At 39.6% G+C, this 7,399-nt stretch overlaps 1 protein-coding gene and 1 pseudogene across 1 annotated transcript in view; one reads left to right on the top strand and one right to left on the bottom strand.

The window, feature by feature from the left end:
- The window catches only part of Tmem117 (transmembrane protein 117), a 385,423-nt gene that overhangs the window by 154,101 nt on the left and 223,923 nt on the right, over positions 1-7,399 (top strand). The window lies entirely within an intron of this gene.
- LOC106143925 lies at positions 2,561-5,343 on the bottom strand (annotated as a pseudogene).

The raw sequence follows: 7,399 nt of genomic DNA, 5'->3' as shown, positions 1-7,399 counted from the left end.
GCCCAGGCTGGTCTCGAACTCACAGAGATCCGCCTGCCTCTGCCTCCCGAGTGCTGGGATTACAGGCGTGCGCCACCACCGCCCGGCCTTTCACAGGCTTTTTAATGTGCAATTTTTTGTGTTTTTAATTTTAATTTCCCAGATACATGAAGTTGAGTACCCTTTCATAGATCTATTGATCTTTCATGTGGCTCTCAACAGAAAACAGCTTCTTCCTCTGGGCCGTTTTCTCTTGCTTTCGTTTTTTCTTATCAGAATGTTAAAATTCTGTGTATGTTTTAGATTTTGATTTGCTTTCAAACCATTTGTGTTGTGAAGAGTTTTTTCAAATTTCAGCCATCTTGAATTCATATTGAAACAATGAAAGCAAAGCCTTGAACTCCCAGTGCCGATGCCTCAGACTAGAGGGTCAATCTCTTGATGTCACAGTCATGCAGTTAAGTGCCCTCTTCACTAAACTAATGTCCAGTTTCATACTGCTAAGTTCTGGCTGTTTTCTACATTGTTTTCTTTTGATAAGTACATATTAGAATTCTCACATATTTGAATTTATAACTTCCTCTCCTCTATGGATTGAATGCATGCATCTCATTTGCAGAAATCTTTCTGTAAGCTGAGGCAGGAGGATATTGTCCTCAATTTCTTCTTACAGTTTTAGCAAGGCATTATTCATAGGAGCCCCTCCCCTGACTCCTTTGGTCAGGATTTGACATTAATTTTCTACTTTCGTGAGGGGGCTACCTCTAGATGTTTTATTCCTATGCTAATGCCATTTTAGTAAAACACTATAGCTTTGTAATAAATTGAGATGACAGAGCAGAAGTTCCCAGTTCAGCTCTTAGAAACTATCCTTGGGGCCCCTCTCTTCTATGTAAATTTTAGAATTTTATAATAATTTTTTACTCAGACCTTTTGGGGTTTTAATAGGAAGTTCATAAAAAGATGAATTTGTGCCAAAGTTCTCTGTCTTTCAAGTGTGGAGATTGTTGTGCGCATATTCTGTATCCTTTTGTTTTTTCTATTGATGACTTACAGCATCATCAGACCTCTCCTCAAGGAAGCCTTTCCCAGCTCTGCTCTGTAAGCTCTTCCTTCCTTCCTGTGCCTCCTCCATCTACTGACATCCTGAGGGCATTGTGTTTTCTTTGACATTTTTGTGAATTTCAGCTGTAACGTTCATTGTATAATAACTGGTTCTCTGGAGAATGGGAGGAAGGGAAGAATTTGTTAATGTCCATGTTAATATCCATGTTATAAAGTCTCCCACTGTATCAGGTGTTAGTATGACATCAGTGAATATGGAACTGAGGAGAGGCATTCAACAGTGCATCCATTCATATGTTGCATTTCCACCAATCAGAAATGGTGGATGCCAACCTCAATGATAAGTCATTGTGAGATGTGTGTGGGTGATTGTAAGATGCAAGAACCTAACTTAGCATAGAACTGTAAACTTTGTGTAACTTATTTTAAAAACATGACTGTATTTAACTGGCTTGCAATATTCACAAATGTTTATTAATGACTTAATAGTTGTGCAAGTTGATTCCAAATAATTGACATTTATGTTATTTTATACTTTGTGTGAACGTTGCAAATATTTTGTCCTTGAAAACTGGCCTTTCTAACAATTTCTTGCTAGTTTGATGGAATACAGTTGACTTTTTCCTAATGTTCTTTTCTATTGCAAGCTGAATAATGTATCTTTATCATCACTTAACATACATGGACATTCTTCCAAGGTTTCTTTGTACATGATCTTATCTGTCTTCTGGGGAAATTGATATTGTGTTTCTCCATTTCTATTTTTACTTTCTTGTTTCTGATTGGCTTGCTATTTCATAGACACAAATCTCAAATACTCAAATGTTGTTTTAGCACCAAAGAAAAAACATTGCTGTTTTACTTCTGAATTTAAATAAAAATTCTACATTTCTTTTTGATATTTTTTTGGCAGAGAGACTTTTCTTTTATTCATAGTTAGATAAAAATTTGTTTCTATTTGTCATGAGTAGTTGCTGGATTTTATGACATTATCCTAATCATAGGTGACAAAATGTCTTCAATTTGCCAGGAAATTTTTATGACATACCCAAATGATACAGTGTCAAAATGAAGACAGCAGTGATTGGCAGAAGTAGAAAAAGAAATGGAAAAATAAATACATAGGAAAAATAATACATGCGAACAGCATAATTAGTAACTTGATCTCCTAGAAAAATAAAAAGCCTAGTTCCCATCAGACTTCTGAATATTCATTTTATCAGTGCTATTCACTTGTGTTTTATTATGTAACTGAAATCACATAGTTCTCTGAATCCACATATACCTTTGTTACACTACAAAAAATTCAGCTACATGGGTATTTACATTTTTGGTCATTGAATAGATAATTCATATGGCAAATTTCACTCATACATGCACTTTATATACATACACACATATATACACATGCACATATACATATGTTTACATATATACACACCACACATATACATACATATCAAGTATACAATGTTTTTTGACCACAATTAGGCTTCTTTTTAAAGTCAAGTTGGTCTTTTCTTTTCTTATTAATACAGTATTTATTTGTCTTCTCTCTGTCAAACCCTGAGCCAATCACTTCCCCAGACTTCCTGGGGAGGTACAGGAAAAGGAACACACAGGGCAGACAGGACACAAAAGAACTATGGGGGTGCAGTGGAGACAGCTGCGTCACATGGTGAAGAGGAGGAGAAAGGCCACCATTAGGCAAAAGAGCCCCATGGCCTCTGAGAGGGCAAAGCCCAGAATGGCGTAGGAGAAGAGCTGTTGCTTCAGAGAAGGGTTCCTGGCATAACCAATGATGAGGCTCTCCAAAACAGTTCCAATCCCAGCCCCAGAGCCAGCCACCCCAACAGTAGCAGCCCCAGCCCCAATGAACTTGGCGGCTGTGTCAATGTCCCTGGAAATGACACTGGTTTGGAAGCTGCCGCTTGGGATGAGTGAGGTCAAAGCAGGAGGGACTGCCAAGCTGCTGAGGGCCTCATCTCTCCGTGTCTGTGGGTTCAGCTCTACTGCAGACAGAGGACAGCTCAGCAGCTGAGAGGTGCTCCTGACCAAGGAGTGGGTGGAGATGAACCTGGAACAGGCATACGTTTTCAGGCGTGAGGGGCCAAGGCAAGAGAGCTGCTCCCAGGGTAGAGAAGATAGAGAGCAAATTGGCCTTTTCTTAAAGATATTTTGAATAGAGGTTTGAGCAGAAGGCTACTCAGCTGGTCAGAAGACTGACAGCATCGGTGTGGGTTTCTTTAAGAAACGTCGCCCTGTTCCGATTCCTAAGCACCTTCTTCATTTTTACTTTCTGTTCAAGACATTCTCCTTTCAACCTCAGACACACTGCCATTTAACTTCTTCATTTTGATTCGCATTAAATAGTTACAGTGTTCAATTCCTGCAATTCTGTTAGCTTCTTCTCAGAATCTACTGGGGCTTGACTTTAAAATAATCTCTTAAAGATTTTTTCTCTTTGGTCAAACATCAATAAACCTAGCTGTTATATGAAAGATCTGCCAAACACAGTGCCCTTCATATTCATCCAGCTTTCTGCCTTCTGTTGTTGCTATACCTGACTGGTACAGCTGCTGTCAACCTGCAGATCTCTGTATGTAAAATGCACTGGGCTTCTTACTGAAGTGCCTGACTTCAGAGAGGGTTTGATTTTGCTTCATTGAAGACTGTAGGCTGCAATAGTCTTGGATGACTTGACATTAATATCTTGACCGGGGCCTTTTACATCATACAATATTGAGAACTCTGTCCCCCAAACCCATCTATACTCAAGAGAAGTAGGTGTGTCTCTCCTTTTGCCTGTCTATATGGAACTGGAAATTATTCCTTAATTATTATATGCACACATTGGTATGCACCTCTCTCTCTCTCTCTCTCTCTCTCTCTCTCTGTGTGTGTGTGTGTGTGTGTGTGTGCGTGTGTGTGTGCTTGAATTCATTTTAAGGCAATTAAAGTGCAAAGTAATGGGTTTCGTCATGACACCTTCATGATACTTTGTTTTATTATTCTTTCTCTCTGTTTTTGCTCTTGCTGGTCTCCATCCCGTCTCCGGCAACCTCCCTTCTTCCTCATGTCATGTCACATAGATTCTACCACAATCCAACACCTCATTCTTTCTTCCATTAAAGACGACCCTTCTCTTTTCTTTTCTCAGTTCTTTTTCTAGTTATACATTACACACACACACACACACACACACACACACACACACACACACACACACTGCAGTCCAGGGGTAACATTTGAAAGCGCGCATCTGACTTTGTCTTTCTGAGTCTTGGTCCTTTCTTCACATAGTAATCATTTCTATTGCCATCCATTCTCCTTCTATGGAATCTTTTTTATTTTCCAGCTCACCATCTCATGGAAGGCACTAATTTTTAAAAGCATTTTGCTGTGGTGCAACTTTAAGAAAAAAAGATTTTTTCTTTGGGAGTTTAAACCAAGAATGAGCCCACATTTGAATCCTCCAATTTCTCCCTGCATCTTTCATCTGTCCCTAGTAAAAAGCTTGTTCTATACAAATGAACAGCACAGAAAACATAGAATGGGAAAGGGATGAATTAACTCTTATATCACCATCATCCCTGCCAGATTTATTTATTTATTTGTTTATTTACCAACCGAAGTTCTTGAGTGAAGAGCTTACTTTATGGCCTGTTGGTCCAGAAGAGCACTCAACCCCACAAACACATGTCTTAGCCTAGATCCACATGTTGCTCTCAACGTTTATGGTGGACACTATCTTTTTTGAAGTTTCTTTCAACCTAGTGGCTGCTTTCAGCCAGTAAAAACCACAGCACACATACATCATTCTGGGACAGTGACATAGAAGAGTTTGTAATTTAAAACTGAAGCCATGCGTTGAGCTTAGTTTGTAGAAGTTGATCACATGGCAAGTCCAAGGTGTGGTGAGATGGGTCACATTGTTTTCTGAAAGACAGGTGAGGAGGGCAATGAGGATGCAGTTTGAAATAGGCACACCATTAATGTGATCATAAGGTCAGGCTAAAGTTTAGGGTTTTCAGGTCCAGAGAGATTTTCAGAAAAGTTATTCCTACAAACTTCACGTTTTAATTGGAATACAAAGTGATATGCCTTTTAACTCCACACATCCTTGGTTTGGGTGATCTCTCCCCTTGCCTCTCGCCCTTCTCGCTGTCCAGTTCTCTGCATGTACCCTTCTGCCCCAGATTTACTACCTTTGTATTTTCCTGTCACATGTGTTCTGTGACACGCTCCACTTCCCTTCCCTAAACCACCTCCCACGTCGTAGCTCCTTTTGGCTGTCATTGCCTGTGCCTACTCAGTCCCATGAATGCACTCATCTATAGATCAGAAGCTAGGATCTGCATATGACCCCAGGTTACCTTGCTAAATAAATTACGTTCTAGTTCCCACATTTTCTAAAAATTTTTTAACTTAATTTTTTCTTTATATCTGACTAAAATTCTGTGTATACGAACCACAATTCATTATCTGCATGTTGGTGGAAATCTAGGCAGATCCCATTTCCAAAAATAGGTTCAGGTTTGCCTCAAACCCATGATCCTCCTGCCTCATCTTCTTCAGCATTTCCTTATCAATGGCTGTTCAGATTCTAAAATCAAACCTTGCCTTAGAAGGTGTCCATAACTTTACTAGGCTGAGTGGTATAGAGGCTTTGTATCTTACCTCCTACCACGTACAGACTTTGAACCCCAGGTTTTGTATCTTACCTCTTACTAAGTTGATGTGGGAGTGTCATATATCAATCTGATCAGAATGGCGCCCGACGTGGTAGCAGCAATTTCTTGGATCTGCTCTGCTTGCTAGAGGCAAGCAAGTGCCTCATCTAAGAGAGGTTTTCTGACTCAGCTTCAGCTGCAAAACCCTGCAGCTCTTAAGAGGTCCTGCCACGAAACATTTAAATGGTGCTGATGAAAAGCCAACTGAATGCTTGTTTGTTTTCATCTGTAGCAGGAAAAAAGTTGTGCTGTTTTAAAATGCTGGCTTTCTGGGCCATCCTGCCAGGGCAAACTCTGACTATTTGAGGCAGGAGGGCCAGCTACAGAGAGAGGACTTGTGTGTTGTTTGTGGACATAATGCTGCAACTTACTTGCTGGCATGAACCTTGAAATGCCATGGAGTTGTGGCAGTAAATATGGCTACAGCCAGTACCTCAGCCATGAGGCTGGAAAGCTAAGGAATGGACTGGATCTAGTTGGCAAAGCCACGGCTTTAGTCCTACTGATATTGCTTGGTAAATTAAAGACTCATGTTGTCAGAAAAACAGAGATATTCAGTAAAGAGAGATTCAAAGACAAAGAAAATTTCTAAATGGTTTACAGTGTGTTAAAAATATATGCAAGCTAAAAGTTGAAGTTCTTAAAGTAAAAAAAAAGGAAGAGAGTCATTGTGTGTGGTAGCACACACCTTTAATCCCAACACTTGGAAGGCAGAGGGAGATTGACCTCTGTGACATCAAGGTGTGGTAGCACACGCCTTTAATCCCAGTGCCTAGAAGGCAGAGACAAACAGATCTCTGTGAGTTCAAGGTGTGGTAGCACACGCCTTTAATCCCAGTGCCTAGAAGGCAGAGACAAACAGATCTCTGTGAGTTCAAGGTGTAGTAGCTTGTGCCTTTAATCCCAAATGCCTGGGAGGCAGAGACAGGTGGATCTCTAAGAGTTCAAGGACAGCCTGGTATACAGAGTTATTCCAGGTCAAAGATACAGAGAACCTGTCTTAAAAGGCAAAAAATAAAAGTAAAAATAAACGAAATAGAGGTTAAAACAAAGCTGCACAAAGATGGAAAATACACAGAGAATTTTGATACTGTATGCTATTATGCTCTGTTTGAATTATTTGAATGCTGAGGAAAGAGCAACAGCTGCTAAAAGATATTTATTTATAAATGCTGCTGAACTAATCCAGCATAGATATTTTGAAAATGCCTTGACTTTGAAATTTGGATCTAAGGACATGATGCTTTGGAAAGGAATTTCTTATTTTGTTTTCACAGCGGGTGAGAGTCTGTGGATTTCTTCTATCTGAATATGGTATGATGGACCATGCCCTCCTGAAGGGTTGCTGTAAACATCTTCAGAAAATTGCCTCACTCAACTGCCAACTGAGATGAAACTAGCACACAGGTTATACCATGAAAGACCTCATTAACGACGCCCCCATTCAGCAGGAAGCAGTTTGGAGAGAAAAACCTGCGCCCATGTTCCCAAATATGGTTTATAAATGTTCTTTAACATTTAAAGGGGGATATGATATAGATATAAATAATTTGTATTAGTATAGATTTTGCTTTATTGATAGAGATTTAAGGTCAATTTTGTTATATGTATATGCATATTTC

Source organism: Microtus ochrogaster, chromosome 15, assembly GCF_000317375.1.
Source record: "Microtus ochrogaster isolate Prairie Vole_2 chromosome 15, MicOch1.0, whole genome shotgun sequence".
In the NCBI taxonomy this organism is placed as follows: domain Eukaryota; kingdom Metazoa; phylum Chordata; class Mammalia; order Rodentia; family Cricetidae; genus Microtus; species Microtus ochrogaster.
This window is presented reverse-complemented; position numbering and strand designations above follow the sequence as displayed.